The 17,065-nt window shown below is 38.1% G+C and overlaps 1 protein-coding gene and 1 pseudogene across 1 annotated transcript in view; one reads left to right on the top strand and one right to left on the bottom strand.

Annotated features, from left to right (window-relative positions):
* Window positions 1-6,340: 6,340 nt before the first annotated feature.
* On the top strand, window positions 6,341-15,449 carry LOC131028192 (NAD(P)H-quinone oxidoreductase subunit K, chloroplastic-like; annotated as a pseudogene).
* Window positions 8,013-17,065, bottom strand: part of LOC131028186 (pentatricopeptide repeat-containing protein At1g13040, mitochondrial) — a 28,091-nt gene continuing 19,038 nt past the window's right edge. Inside the window, exon 5 of the mRNA XM_057958428.2 lies at window positions 8,013-8,416. The gene's annotated coding sequence lies outside the window, so the exon portion shown is untranslated. The remainder of the gene's footprint in view (window positions 8,417-17,065) is intronic.

The following is a 17,065-nucleotide window of genomic DNA, read 5'->3' as shown; positions in this document are numbered from 1 at the left end:
AAGATGGACTACAAATATTGGGGCACCAGCAGAGGATCTTAATGCTTAAGTGTACTAACTCCATTGGCAAGAAGACCTTGGTGTGCCATCTTACTCTTGCAGATTGAATACATGGAGCTTTAGGATCTAGAGAGCGCATTGATCAATAGCAAATCTAGGGGTGAGCTGCTACATGTTGCTGACCCTGGAAAGAAGAGATGCAATCAACATGAGCGTAAGATATGACCCATGGTAAACTAACCACATGCCTTAGCATTAGTGATGACATCATCCAACCAATCTATTAGAAACAAGGCCCAATTAAACTACCAATGTGTGAAGAACATTTTGCATATCAGCAATACAAATTTCTCTACAAATCCTCTAGGGAGATAACAGGTGGAGCGATGTCAAATCCCCATCTACAAAGTTTGAAGAATCGGTTCCCCAAGATGATAATAGAAATGTAAACTAGGTTGGCTTTGTATGCATCAACAAGCTGCTTTAATTGTTACACATTGGGTTGAACAGTAATGCAGATCCATTCAACTTCCAAATTCACCCCAAAAAAATGTAGCAGCCTCAGTGACATGACCACAACTTTGTTTTAGAGCACAAAGTTGTAGTTCCTATAGTTTTGGAAGTGCTTGAATGAGCAAAGTCTCATGTTGTTATATTGTTGGCAAAACAACAATTCCCCATAAGCCAACAGAATGCATATAATCTTGAGCAACAAACCTATTACCATGTGTCAAGTTGCAAACAGCCAAAACATCTGGTCAACATGTTTCTACATCATCAAATTTTGTGGTTGCACGGAAGCTGATATGACTGTGAATGCAACCATGGATAATGGCTACTAGCATCGGAGGATTGTGATCTAGCAGCCATGGTTAATGTGAAGGTTGTTGAGGTTGCAATGGGGCCATGGCTGCAGATGTTAGCAGTCAAAAATCTGGGGCACAACATTACAGTGAGTTTTGCAGCCCATTTAGCACAAACAACAAAGGCAACATTAGCACAACTGTTAGTAACAACATATCTATAGGCAATATAGCTTCTTGGTACTCAGTCATATTCAACGAGCATATATCTGTCAAAAATATGGCACAAGTCAAAATATGCATTAAATGCAAATATGGCAATTCATATAACACGAGAACAAAATGGTTATAACTTTAGCAATTAATAACAAAACAATTTATTATCCATTACAATTAGTTTAGTCACAACATGAGAAATAAAAAATTATGCATTCAATTAAAAAAAATTGCAGAGCATATAGCAGTAACATTTCGAACACATCACATTATCATAAACAGCAGTGAGACATTCCAATTAACGAGAATTTCATATATTAGCAATTCTGCAGAATTTAATTCATTACAATAGAAAAGTTTTATGCTTTGATTAGGCTAACGCTTTTGCTATGAACCGGAATACATAAACAGCCATGGAGGCAAAAAAGAGCCAAGGAGGCAAGCAAAACAAGTATCACAAGGAGTGAGATAGAAACCAACAATCAACAACCGAAATAGAAGAACAAGGCTATCACAGCTACAAAACAACAAGCCAAAGACTAGACAAACAAACAACAACAAAATTGAAAGCACTTTTGACTGGAGCTATGAACCAGAGCCAGGTTTTGAAAAGACCCCAGAAACCTTTTACAGCAAGATACACATTGAACTGGAATGAAGAAAGATAAAAGTTAGGCCCAAGATGGGGCGCCCAACAAAGGTAACAGGAAACAAGCTAACCACCTAGAAGAAACCAAACCTAAATAAAGAGATGTGAAACCAAACCTTAATGAATTGGCTCTGAAGGGCAAAACCAGACAGAGCTTCCAACTTTCTTTTATCCTTTTCAATTTTCCAGCTGTTAGACGCCTAGAGACGAATAACAATAACGTAGGGCTGAGATCCAAAGAGTCTCCCAATAATGGCTGACTTCAACCCAGCCAAAGATCTGACCACCATAGCATCAAGGATCCTAAAAGAGGCCGAAGGCGAATACAAACTCAAATCCCAGCACAGGAGGGGAGGAAACCACACAACCCTCAAACACACCAAGGGGAGAAGGAACTCAATTTCCCCCAGCAGATAGAAAATCAGTCCTATTTGCCTAAGCAGTAAGAGACTTCTCACACAAGCCAACAATAGAGGAATGCATATCGGTTGCTTCCATCCAACAGAGTCCAAATCCCAACAACACCCCGAAGAAGAGAGTCCTACGCAAGAGAATCAGGATGAATAATCACCGAGATTTGGGTAGTGATAGCCCCCACAGTGTAGCACTACAGGCACCTTGGCGAAGAACAACTTTGCAACTCAAACCAAAGAGGAGAAGGCACTCCATTCCCCCAACAAAGAGAACAACAATCCTTTTAGCCTGAGCAGAAAGAAACTCCTTACCCAAGCCAGCATTAGAAGATGGCCCTTCAGCCACTTCCATCAAATGCCTCGTCAACAACCAAGCAACACCCACAAATACAAAGTCCAACTTGAGGGGAGAAAAAGGAAGAAATGCTACCGAGATTTGGGCATCAGAAGTTCAGAACCCCCCACATAGAAGGTCTAAAAACACTCAAAACTAGCCCCAAAAGCCACCAAGGTAGCCAACTCAGTCTAAGGAGAACCAGAGAAGAAGACCTCTTTTTGGAGTCCAAGGAGAACAGCTAGAAACAAGGGTGATGGCACCTCCAACCGAAGAATCCCCAAGCAAACATTGCTAACTCCCCAACTCCCAACGCCAAGATAGACAACAACAACACAAAACTCTCCCTCATTGTTTGTGAGAAACATACAAGAAATACTGAGAAGGGGGGCCACTGCCGAGACAGACAACAACAACACAAAACTCTTCCTCATCGTCTGTGAGAAGCACACAAGAAATACTGAGAGGGACGGGTGGGCGTGAACCAGTATTTCAGAACTTTAAACTTTTAGAAACACGAAACCACATTAAACAGAGATAATAGCAATGAAAGCAAAACATAGAAGTAAGAACACCAAATTTTCTCGTGGAAAACCCTTTCAGGTAAAAAACCATGGCATCAAAAAGCTTTCATTAACATGAATGGGCACCAACCCAAAGATACAAAGGTGAACTACAACTCACGGTGGGCACCAACCCTTCCAATACTCAGCTTTGAGGTGCCAACTTTATTACGAAAGTAATTTGGTAAAAAATGATTGTTCTATTTATGAATGATCATGAAGATCATTATAAAGAATTACAACTTTTGACTAGAATGATAATTGGTACCACGAAATGACCAGGAGGCTGCGTCATGTAGACTTCTTCCTACAACTGACCATTGAGGAAGGCACTCTTAACATCCATTCGATGGACTTTCCATCCAAACTGAGCTGCAATAGCAAGAAGAAGACAAATGGTACTCATCTTAGCAGTACGAGCAAATGTCTCCTCATAATCAATGTCCTCCCGCTGTGTGAATCCTTGAGCAACTAATCTGGCCTTGTACTTATCCAAGGTACCATCTGCATGATACTTGACCTTATAGACCCATTTACAACTAATGGGTTTCTTCCCTGGAGGAAGATCAAAGAGAACCCAAGTGTTGTTCTTCGTAAGGCTCTGGTATTCTGCGTCCATTGCCTGTTCCCACTCTAGAATCCCTTTTGCTTCGGTATAAGTCTGAGGCTCATAAATGCTATGAATGTTGGCCATGAGAGCAAAGTTAATTGTATTTTGGTGCTTGCCCTTATTTCTGGAAGATCTACCCTCAATGAGCTCATCACGACGAAGATCACTGATGGTCTTAGCCCACCACTTAGGCCGGAGAGTAGATATGCCAACATCAGATAAAGGAGGAATAACTGGAACTGGAGGTGGAAGAGGATCTGAAACAATTGGAAGATTAGCATCATCCGGAGGAAATTCAGGTAGTGCATCATCAAATACAAAATCTGCATCATCCCTCCCATCAGGTGAATCAAATGGAAGACGAACACCTAAATCAGAAGCCCTCAAAGGCGGATCCTCAGAATTTTGCTTAGAGGAGGAAAGCTGAAATGGTCCTCGATCTTCATCAAAGACAACATTGCGACTAAAGATGAGACGATCAGTGTCTACATCAATCAGCCGGTAGGCCATATGGTTGTCACTGTATCCTGTAAACATGAGCTTCTGACTCTTGGAATCCAACTTAGAGCGCTTGGCATCTGGACTCCAAACATATGCAAGAGAGCCAAAAACTTTCAAATGGTTGATCCTGGGTTTGCGACCAGTCCAGGCTTCCTCAGGAGTCTTCCCTTTAACAGCATGAGTGGAAGATCTATTAAGGAGATAGACTGCAGTAAACATTGCTTCTGCCCAATACTTCTTAGGAACATTTTTGTGTTCCAACATAGACCTAGCCATTTCTGTAATGGTGCGGTTACGACATTCTACAACGTCGTTCTGCTGAGGGGTGTATGGTGTGGTTAACTGACGTTTTATGTCATGTGTATCATAGAAAGTGGAGAAAGCAGTAGAACAAAACTCCCCCCCATTATCAGACCTAAGAGTAATAATAGAACAACCAGACTCCTTTTCTACCAAGGCCTTAAATTTCTGAAATATAGGAAACACGTCTGATTTTTGTCTAAGAAAGTACACCCACATCTTACGACTGTAAGAAATACCTGCACCCAGTAACAGAAGTAGTATTCATTGAACCACATACATCAGCGTGGACCAACTGCAGTACCTTAGATGCTCGCCATGAGTCACCATCTTTGAACAGTGTCCTGTGCTGCTTCCCAGCCTGACAAGCGTCACAAACTCGCTGATTCTGAGTTTGAATTTTAGGTAAGCCATGTACTAAATCTTCTCGAACAAGCTGAGCAAAATAATGAATGTTCAGGTGACCGTATCGTTGATGCCATAGATGGGAGATAGAGGAGGATTTTGCTGCTAAGGCATACTCAAGAGAATCACCTGTATCCACAAGTCTATAAAGACCATGATCCTCAATACCAACAGCAACTGTAGTGTGTGTCGCACGATCAACAATAGAACACTTATGTGCACTGAAGATGACATCAAGCTGAGGAGAATGCCGCACAATTTGACTCACAGAGAGAAGGTTCAGTTCCATGCCAGGAACGTAGTACACATTGAGGAATATGAGATTCCTCCCACCAAATTGTATCTGAGCATTGCCCTTGCCAACAACGGTGTACTCCTCACCTCCTCCAAAAATAACTAAATCAGTATAGGGAGTGAATTCTGTAAACCAATCACGCCTGTGAGTGAAATGCCGAGAAGCACCAGAATCAATATACCAAGCAGAAGATTTCACATGGTCTGCAAGTCTTTTAGCCATGAAAGCATAAAAGGAGCACTCTTTCTGCTCTGTGTGCTCAGCGACATTGGCTTTAGGATGAGACCCTCCCTGCTTCCGTTTTTTGGAAGCGATCCGAGTGCGACATTCCTTAATCAAATGGCCATATTTGTGACAATAATTGCATTGAACCTTTTTCTTTTTCGATCCTTCCTGTGACTGACTAGAGCCCTTCGACTGAGAGAACTGAGATGACTGAAATTTGCCTTTATCCTTGTGAAAGGATTTGGCTGCAAATGCTTGCTCAGAGGAGGATGAAGTGGCACCGCTACCAAACTGTTGTTTCCAGCGATCCTGCTACAGAAGTTTGGTGCATAACTCTGGACATTTCAAATCAACATTCGTAGACGTAATGTTGAGTCTCTATGAAGTGCTCCTAGGATTTTGGTAGACTTTTGGGGGTTATGACTACCATATCCTCTTCCTCCATTTTCCGACCAATAGCTTCGAGTTGATCTCGAATGTCCTTAATCTTCGTGAGATGCTCCTGTAAGGACATGCGTTCATCCATCATGATGGAGAACAACTGGTTCTTCAAGAAGAACGCTCGGCTTTTGTCAGATGTCTCATGCAACTCCTTCAGATGCTTCCAAATTTTTGAGGCTGATTGACCAGAAGGAATCTGAGGAAGTTGGTCATCTGTGACAGAGAGCTTGAGAAGCATGACACCTTCCCTATTGCGGTCATCAAATTTGTTTTGATCGGCTTCGGCTGTAGAAGGACGAGATTCTTTTCCCAAGACAAGGTCATCTAGGCGGCGATATTCGAAGATTGTCAGCATGCGCTGCTTCCGGGTGTCATCTGTGACAGAGAGCTTGAGAAGCATGACACCTTCCCTATTGCGGTCATCAAATTTGTTTTGATCAGCTTCGGTTGTAGAAGGACGAGATTCTTTTCCCAAGACAAGGTCATCTAGGCGGCGATATTAGAAGATTGTCAGCATGCGCTGCTTCCGGGTGTTATAATTTTTGCCATTAAATCGCTGATTGCCTTCCAACATCAAGTTGGTCAATGGCGCCATGTTGCACGTTTCCCAATGCACGAAAAATGAAAAATCAGAGAAGAGGTGATAGCACGGAATACAAAGCACAAATCCCAATGCAGAAAACAGAAGCAAATACAGGTACAAACTTCAAAAAAATTATGAAGTACGGTTTGCACAGATTTCAAGAAAAAATCAGCACAAAAAACGATGCACCTACCAAATTCTGAAAACAACCCAATTGAGCTCTCGAAAAACCCACCAAGAATCTGCCATCAGAAAAAAAATTCGACTTGATCTGAAGGGAAAAAAACCATAGTCCAAAATGCAGATTTCCGTCCAAAAATGGCAGAAAAAATTGCAAATGGGAAAAAAAACAGATTCGCGTTGCCAAATAAACCCTAGCCGTCACGATTTTGGATGAAAATCGCGAAATGCAGAGCCGCCATAAGTAAAAAACAACGCGAAATCCGTCACGACGCAGCAGCAAAAATCTCCACGAAAAAACCCACAGGTTGTGCAGATAGGGAAAGATCGTGCGAAATGAAGGCACGTTAGAGAAAATCGCCCAGAAAACAGATCTGCTGAGAATGAACTACCATAAAAAAATGAAATTTTTCATTACCCTACAAAAAACAACCCATCATTTTTCAAAAATCTTTAAAAAATTCCGAAAATCGAAATTTTTAGAAAAACAAATTTCCTAAGGCTCTGATACCATATTACGAAAGTAATTTGGTAAAAAATGATTGTTCTATTTACGAATGATCATGAAGATCATTATAAAGAATTACAAAGAAATATAAAATAGAAAGTTTCTAATAAGAAACTAAAATTACAATATATTACATTATTGAGCATTAATAACTTAGGAAACTATAATATTAATAAACTTCACTGAAATAATGCACCAACCTCAAAACCACAAACTTCAATACATAGGATAGTTGACACAATCTGATAAATAATCTGTCTTAGAATTCATATCACAGATATGAAAATGCTATTCTTGCAATGCTCTTTTAATCTTGTTCAAAAATTCACATACAAAAATTCTGAAGAACTGTTCTTATATCCTTTTTCTATGAACTGCAGAAATCTCCAAGTCACACAGTGATATCACCAAACAGAACCAAAAATATAGAAAATGTTTCTGCAGATTCCTTTTTTTTACTGAATATCTTCCACTCACATCACTTTTATAGCTGGACAGATATGCTCAAAAACTCTCCTTATTTCAACACACTCCTTCAAAGTGCTCTCGAAAGATATATTTTTTTTTTAAATTGTTCTCATTCCCCACACTAAAGAAGCATACACGACTTTAACTTTCAGATGCAGCAAAAACTATGAAAAGAACACACCACCAAAAAAAAATATTTTTTATATCCTTTTAAAAGCATTGCTGTTTAAAAACAGCTCCCAAACCCCTTGCATCATCTACGGCACATACCATACCCATAAAACTTTTCAATACGATATCACCCCCAGCTTTAATAATAAAAAAAACCACTCCATCACTTCCATCTTGCCCAGAATAAAACGACATCAATCCTCGCACAGCTTCATTAACTTCCTTTTTAACAGTCCGCGCAATTTTTTTTTTTTAATCCAATGTCGCACTCACTCTGAATAATACTCCCCTGACCAAAAAAATGTAAATCTGAAAATGCATGTTTATTTTTTTCAAAAATATTTTCACTAACGTTACTGAAGAGGAAGTTCGCCGACACTAATAAAAGCTCAAATTGATGCCAAAAAAAAAATAATAAAGATATCTCCAGAATTTGTCATAACACCCGAAAGAATAGAGTCATTTCGGCCATAAAGAGATAAAGTCCAGCTTCCTGCCGTTTATTCAGAAACACAAAAAGTTCGAACCACTACACTATTCAATAATTGTGACTGCGATAATAAATTCCAGCCATACCTCTTCGACAAATAAATTCCAGCCATAGCTCTGCGATAACTCCTTTTCAGAATCCAAGTGATGACGTGGCAAATAAGCTGACAAGGCTGCTGACATGAGACAAGGAGGCACATGGGATTCTGATGCAAACACACACACTGCTCAACCGAGCAACTAGGCAGCTCCAGCAGGCATACTGTTGGCAACAACAATGAGGGAAAATTGAGAGGGGGGAGTGGGGTGAATCAGTTTTCACCGGATTAAACAATTTAAGCACAACTTCAAATCTGATCAACTGCAGCAAGAACAAAGATAAACATGATAACAATTAACAGCAACACACATAACACCAAGATTTTAACATGGAAAACTGGTTAAGGAAAAAACCATAGTGGGAACCTACCCACAATAAGATGATACTCTGCAGTGGTTTGTGTAAACATTACAATGGGGAATGCACATGCATTCAGGCACACTGCCTAGAGCTCACTGCTCAAAATATAATAACCCGGAAGGCTACAACCCTCAAGGAAGGTTCACTAACTTACAAGAACATTCGGACAACAATCCAGTTTACATGAACTGAAAGAATAGCATCTTCAAATGCTTGATGACAATCTCAGTTAAGCACATTTGTCTGCTTTGCAACACTCTCTACTCAACGCTTCATACTGAAAGATGAATTCACTAGTTCGCACATACACCACTCTTTGATAATGCAGACACAACACCTATACAACACCGATCTCCAAATTACATGAATATAACACCTATTTATACAAATCATCAACCTTGACTACAAGGCCGGCTCAACCCTTAAGACTTAATTGCAAAATTACATCACACGATACATAAATCAACCACCGGACCAATACAATGTCGTGACGACATAGCATGGACCTAAATCAAATCCTCAAACTCCTTTTCAGAATCCAAGTGATGATGTGGCAGATAAGCTGACTAGGCTGCTGACATGAGACAAGGAGGCACATAGGATGCTGATGCAGACACACACACTGCTCAACCGAGCAACTCGGCAGCTCCAGCAGGCATACAAGCACCTCAAGAAGGCAAGCAAGCAGCTCAAGCAAAAAGCAACCAACTCAAATTGACCATGATGCATAATCAACATCGGCACCAGCACGACTTAATGCTGAAAATGCACAGCAAAAAAAGATTCTTCGCTTCAAGAACACGATTCTGACACAAGCCATCAACCAAAAATGGAGTGAAAGAACTTTTTAAAATAAACTTCAAAGGTTAATTCGAAGTCAAACTCCTTTTTAGAATCCAAGTGATGACGTGGCAAATAAGCTGACTAGGCTGCTGACATGAGACAAGGAGGCACATAGGATGCTGATGCAGACACACACACTGCTTAACCGAGCAACTAGGCAGCTCCAGCAGGCATACAAGCACCTCAAGAAGGCAAGCCAGCAGCTCAAGCAAAAAGAAACCAACTCAAATTGACCATGATGCATAATCAGCATCTTTACAAACTCAGACAAACCTATGCCATCAATGACAAAAATTCCAACAATCTGGATCATCATCTCCTTTGTCTGCATCAACACCACGGAAGATACCGCTCACCACTGAAACCCTAGCGCTCCCACTCCCACTCGCTATCTTTGTTACAATATAGAAGAATTTATGTTTACATCACATACGATTCAAAAAAAATAAGAAATTCAATATGTGCAAGAAGAAATTACAAGGGAAAAATGCAATCCAACAATCACAGGAGATTGTCAATGTGCTTTAATTGCAGCAAAAATGATACTTCTAAAGAAAATTAGACAACACCTTACCAAGTCATCAAAGTTTGGAAGGGGGGCTCATAAATAGAGGCAGGCAGTCGGTTGCAATGAGGAATTCAAGGTATAATTTATAGAAGTTACCATTAATTGTTTTAGATGATCATAAGCATATCACTGGTGATGAGGGAAGGCACCACTTGTAATTGAAATAACAACTGATAAATACAAAGGCCATAGATGAACATGGCATGGCAAGGAAAAAAAACTGCAATCATGATAATTAAATTATTGAATTCAATGTAATGCCCCCTTATGTTAATACTCAAGAATAAGGGAACAATTAACTTGAAAATCAAATGCAAGGGACTTCTTTCTTATCCAACCCCAAATTTCTTATGAATCTTGATAATCAATGCTTACTAGAATGATAATTGGTACCACGAAATGCAAGAATAATATCACTTATAATATGATGATATAATATATATTACTAATCAATAGGATAGATTATCACTTCTATCTCTGATATAAAACTTAGATGTATGCAGAGATGATCTTATATTGGATCTACTATGATTAGTGCAATGTAAGCAATGCTAAGTATGGATAGAGTATCTCTGCTGTCTCTGAAAAAGTTGATGACAATTGTGCAAGGATGATCTCTGATCTGCAAGGTGGGGAGTTTACTCTGCTGTTTCTGATATGACAGCGTAAACTATGCTGCTTGGTTTGCTGTTTCTGATTAAGACTGTTAATGTATGAAATGGTATATTGTATTGGTCTGATAAGACCTTCAATCTATGAATGCTTGCCTGGTATGTATGATGATGTTGTGATTCTATATGATCTTCAGATATGGATGATTGCCTGTTTTATCTTGTGACTTGTAGCAAATCTGATAGGTGCTGTGTCTGATATATTTCACTGGTAAATGTGCATCCAAAAGCCAAAGTCAGGTACAATTAAGATGTTGAGAATAAAAACTCTCAAAAAAATTCAAGCTATTGATTGATGTTTGCCAGATGCTGTTCACACAAATTGAAGGCTGTAAGATACCTGCCATAGGGCGTACTAATACTTAATGCTTGATGTTGAGATAAATGTAAATGGGCTCCTCAACTGAAATCCATCATATCAGTATTCATATTGGGTACGGAGCCTATATTCAACAACAGTTATACACATTGATTTATTTGATTTAATTTTCTGGGAAGGTTTGAACAGTTTAGCATCACTCTTCACTGCTGAAGGTAACCAACCAAAATAACAAACCAGTCTTCCGCATACACTCACAATGTAATGTCCCCTTTTTGGAATCTCCTTTATTCAAGCCCAGAATAACAATTTCAGCTTAAGTCTTAAGGGGGTAATTTATTTTTAACTTAAATTATCAAATATAATACATGTTTCAAAGTAATCCTGGTTTAGGTCCTAATAATATTAATAATCATTGAACTTATATACATTAACATTAAACCTCAATTTCCATAATTCCATAGAACAATGTAATGCCCTAAATAGAGTAGAATGAGATTAGAGATATGTGGTATCCTGAATGAAGCCCTGTAGGCAAGATATAAAATTATAAAATGCATGATTATAACAGATCCTAAGAACTTATTTGAGTAAAGCATGAATTCATTTTAAAAGAACTTAGTCATAGAATAGGAATAGGATAGGATGACCAAGTGTGGTGCCCAAGAAACCCTCTATCCTAGGCTCGAGGCGGCTTAACCCCCTTGACCTCATGCGGCCCATACCATCAATGAGGTGGCCTACCTAGAGAGGCGTCCTATCACCATTTTCCTCCACTTGTCATACCTAACCCATGGTTCACATATTCATTCAGCATGATACAAGGTATGAGGGCTGTTACAGTAAGGTGCCCAGGAAGTCTATTCTTCATAGGCCCAAGGGCAGCATCTTTGTACCCCCTTGGCCTCATGGGACCAGTCTTAAACCATGAGGTGGCATGCCTACAAGATAACCCCAACACCGATTTCCTAACTGTAATTTCTCTCCTTTTATCATGTTCAGTAATACTTCGAATAAACTCTCAGAAATATATCATATTCCAGATTTATCATAGCAGATATGAACATATTGTATTATCTATCATGGATCTCAGAATCTCAACAATATACAGTATAGATATGTAGAACATAGGTGTAATGGATATGCAGAAATGTATACATATTTACATGCAAAAATAGTTATAACATTGTTGTAGAGTCTAAACGTATGTGCATAGGAACTCATACCAGAATATCGTCCTGTTGTGACCTATTTCACACATCGCCCCATCGCAGATGGGAACCCCTGTTTTTGCTTTTTAGGTTTTTGTCTTAGCTCTGCAATTTCATAAATCCATTTTCTTTGAGAGTTTTTGAGTTAGAGTTTTGAAGTCATCCCGAGCCAAATAGAGGAATCATGCTCAGAACCATGTTTGAATGTTGTCAAAGTGCTTAAAAGGTTTGAAGGACAAGGATCGCAATTGCTTTGGGTCATTTCTAACAACTTACTATTTTTAGGAATTTTTACTTTTTTCTAAAAATGGAAAGTTTTGTTTTTGGCACTTTGGGCACAATCTGGGAAGCAGCTTTTTTGCTTTTTTCACTTTTTCTTTTTTTCTTTTTTTTTGAAAGTAGAACCTAGGTTTTGTTCCTCAAGTCATTTGGTCAGTGCCCATGACTTCATATTTGAAAAATTTTGCCTCTAAGTACAAAAAGCAAGGTTATGTTTTTTTTGTTTTTTTTTGGAATTAGGGTTTTGATCCTCAGGCCATATCATTACTGCCCATGTTCTCAAAATCGAAAAATTTGGTCTCTAAGTGTAAAAAGCAAGGTGGAAACAATAATTAGGGTTTTGTTCTAGAAGATCCAGCATCAATATGGCAGATCATATATGAACATAGCAGCTCAAATGAATATGTGTGGATAGAAAAATTGACATGGCTGTCCAGATAAAATTCGCCCAAGGGAAGAATGGCAAACAAAGGTTCAAGTCAGCATATTGGAAGATGGCACATCAACTTGGATGACCAAGTTCTCTTCAAGTCCACCCATGCACAAACAAGTTGTCGGACACTTGCTAAACTCCTACCTTCAGTTAAGAAACTCATGGTGAAGGTCAAGCAAACTCCTACATATGGTTAAGGTTAAGCCAAGCAAACATGTCCAAGCATCTTCAAACCCCGCCCTAGCTCTTGGCAAAAGACATGTAAAATCTGCCTTGTTCAAAGACATGCCAAGTCCGCCTTGGCAAAGCATACACAAAGTCCGCCCATGATGGAATGAAGCATCATGGCACAAGGAAGACCCTTGGATTGTCCAAGAAGGCTCAAACTCCACCTTATGGAAGATGTCTTGACTTACTTAAAGTCCGCCTAGGAAGGAAAGAGAAGATGGCAAGACAAAGTCCAAGTCCGCCTTGGCCAAGACTACTTGAAGTCCACCTAGGAAGGGAAGAAGATGTGCCCAAAGAAGTTGAACTCCACCCTAACAAGTGTGTGGCACAAGCAACACAAACCCCACCGTGCTAAAGAGAAGATGGCAAGACATTGTCTAAGTCCGCGCTTTGCAGATGCACTTCAAAGTCCGCCTAGCCTTAGGAAATTAACATGTCGAAGCTTCTCCAAAGTCCGCCAAGACAAGAAGAAGCATGTCCAATGAGAGCCAAAGTTCGCCCTCTAGGAGCAGGATAAAAGCAAAATAAAGCATGATCAAAACAAGATGGCAAAGCATCTTCAAACTCCGCCCCACCCAAGGATGGCACAAACAAGTTAAAGTCCGCCATGTCTAAAGACTCTCCAAGTCTGCCTAGGTGGAGTATAATATAAAATGGATGAGGGGAATAACAATTTTGACAAGGAAGCAACCCCCAAGTCCGCCCTTGGCTAGACATGATTAAAGTCCGCCCTCTCTGGCAAGACATTGGCTAAGCACACTTCGAAGAGAAAATAAATTTTTGCCAAAATAAATTGTCCAAACACTTTGTAAGTTCACTCAAACATAATTTGCCTAGGGCATAAATGGAATATGTGAAGATACCTAGGCAAGGCATGAAAAAATTTCGCCCATAGCTTGGATATGAAGACAATCAACTTACCATGGCGAAAGATAAAAAATGGCTAAAGGAAATAATTTTGACAAAAAAAATTACACAAGAAATCAAGGGTCAATCAACGAACGGGTTGGAAAATAAAACTTGATACATGAAACATTTTTAATATTTTCCAACACTTAGAATTATTTTCGAAGGAGAAATAATTTCAACAATTCGAAATATTTTCAAAAATTCAAGAATTTTAGAAATTGAAAGAAAGTTCTAGAAGATTCCTTAGCTAAGGATGGAATTTTGAGAGAGAAATAAAACTTTCCATTTTGACAAGATTTAAAACATTAAAACACAAAAGAATAATAAAAAATTAGAAAAAACAAAAAAACACAAAGATGAAGCTTTTAAGTTTAAAATCCTTAAACTATATATATTTTCAACCAGTCACTTTCAAAATTCATTATTCAAGTTGGAAATTTGGAAAGCAATTGAGAAGAAGTTTTCTCTCTCATATTTTTGTGAAAATTGATTTTTGAAGAGGAATTTTGAAGGAGTTAAATTTTCTAAGTGTTGAGACACAAGAACAGAGTGCTTTTTCTGATTTTAAAACAAAATTAAAGGTGAATTTCAGTCACGAACAATTTCAATGATCCAAAATCTGAATTTGACTGAATTCTTCTATTATTATGTCTTATTTCTCTCAACATTCATCAATTACAACACCAAATTCTTCACTTTCCGTCTACTTTTTCGCAGAAATTTAGCTTTTTGACAAGCTGAAAGTAAAATTTTCAAGTAAAAGAGCTCCTTTATGGTACTAGTTGTTGTTTTATCGAATTTGCTTCATTAATAGGTTCGTGATTCGACTTTGATCGTTACGGTTTGGTGCCAAGATCCAGTCCTAGGCAAGCCGACTTACTTATAACAGCCGGAACCGTGACCATGAAAATGGCTCCTTCTTTAGTGAGATTATATGAACAAATCCCTGAACCAAAATATGTAATTGCTATGGGAGCCTGTACTATTACAGGAGGAATGTTTAGTACAGATTCTTATAGTACCGTTCGCGGAGTAGATAAGTTAATTCCTGTGGATATCTATTTGTCGGGTTGCCCTCCTAAACCAGAAGCTATTATAGATGCTATAATAAAACTTCGTGAAAAAATAGCTCAAGAAATATCTGAAGATAGAAACGAGTTTCAACAAGGAAAGAGGTATTTCACTAGAAAACATAGGTTTCATTTTGGATCCAGTATTCTTATTGAAAATAAGGAGGAGAAGTTTTTTCATCAATCTTATGAATCTCGGTTTGAATCGACTTTAGAGATAACTCCCAAAACATCTGAACCCATTTCAGAGATATCATACCCTTTGAAAAATTTGAAGAAAATACGAGAGGTTGCTGGCGAATGAATAATCGTTACTAAAAAGTAACGAGCAGGAAATAAAAAATAAATTTTGAAAATTCCATTAGAAATGTCAAATCATTATACAGATACTTTGACAATAAATAGTAATCAAATGCAAGGTCGATTATCTACTTGGCTAGCCAAGCATAAGTTAGCTCATAGACCTTTGGGTTTTGATTACCAAGGCACAGAAACATTACAGATCAAAGCCGAGGATTGGGTCTCTATAGCCGTTGCTCTATATGTTTATGGTTTTAATTATCTTCATTCTCAATGTGCTTATGATGTAGCACCAGGGGGTTCCTTAGCTAGTGTATATCATCTTACGAAAATAAACGATAATGCAGATCAACCCAAAGAGGTGTGTATAAAAGTATGCCCAAGGGAAGATCCCAGAATCCCGTTGAATTATGTTTACTCATTCTCATATTGAGTATCCATTTCCTTTCTTTTGCTATGATTAGAAATCTTGTATTTTCTATATCTATACGATTAAGTCCTTAGGTTTAAAAAAAGAGTAAAAAAAAAGGTGTTTTAAATCGATGCTATTTGAATTGAACTTGTTCCAAAAAGGTCAAGACATTTCCAATTTATATGTTAACACACACTACAATAAGGGAAAACTTATGAAATGAATTCAATACAATATTAAACCTTAGACATATAATATCCTTACAAATTAGTTTGTTTTAGCCTGCTCTAGTCCCCTTACAAAACGTTCGTTATTGGGTTAGCCATAAACTTTACATGTTTTTAGCAATTGACATGGCATCATCATAAAATGATACAAATCTTAGATAAGAATATACAACGCACTAGAACGCCCTTGTTTACAATTTTTTACTGAGACGGCATCTAAGATTCCTCGAATTATGTGATATTTAACACCAGGCAAATCTTTAACTCTTTCACCTCTTACTAATACTACGGAATGTTCTTGCAAATTATGGTCAATACAAGGTATATAAGCAGTGATTTCATATTTAGAGGTTAATTGTACTCTGGCGACTTTACGTAAGGCAAAGTTTGGTTTTTTAGGGGTGATAGTGGAAAAGTTGCCAGTAAAGTTATCTTTACTGCCACTATACAAAACCCTACATGAGAATTTCTCCTCATACGGCTTCTCGTTCAATTCTTTTGAGGACATTTTTGTTTTTCAAGTATTCCCTTTCTTCATTATGGAAACTTGATTGGGCAGTTTTCCTGTTTTAACATGAATGATTAGTATAAAATATATATATATATATATATATATATATATATATATATATATTTTGTAACAAAAAAGCTCTCTGAATCCTTCGAGATTAATTCTTCATTCTCTACTAAAAAGAATGAGTGACAATCTTTTTTTAATCCATTTTTGTTATTAACATGCTAATTTTTTATTTATATCTCGAAATATCATTTTTTTTTTTAATCACAAATTCAATTCAAAATTGACGGGTTAATGTCAGCTTATCCGTGTAGTTATGCATTATTTAACTAGGAATCGATTTGATGAAAGATCTTTACTTTTGTGCTTTAGTTTGGGTGGCGTGGTTTTGCTGATGAAATATTTCTAATTAGCAGGAGCCAAAATACTTCAGCTATAGACAATGATATAATTGGGGTAGCTTT

This window comes from Cryptomeria japonica, chromosome 5 (assembly GCF_030272615.1).
Source record: "Cryptomeria japonica chromosome 5, Sugi_1.0, whole genome shotgun sequence".
Classification (NCBI taxonomy): domain Eukaryota; kingdom Viridiplantae; phylum Streptophyta; class Pinopsida; order Cupressales; family Cupressaceae; genus Cryptomeria; species Cryptomeria japonica.
Note: the sequence above shows the minus strand (reverse complement) of the source record. Positions and strands in the feature narration are given on the sequence as shown.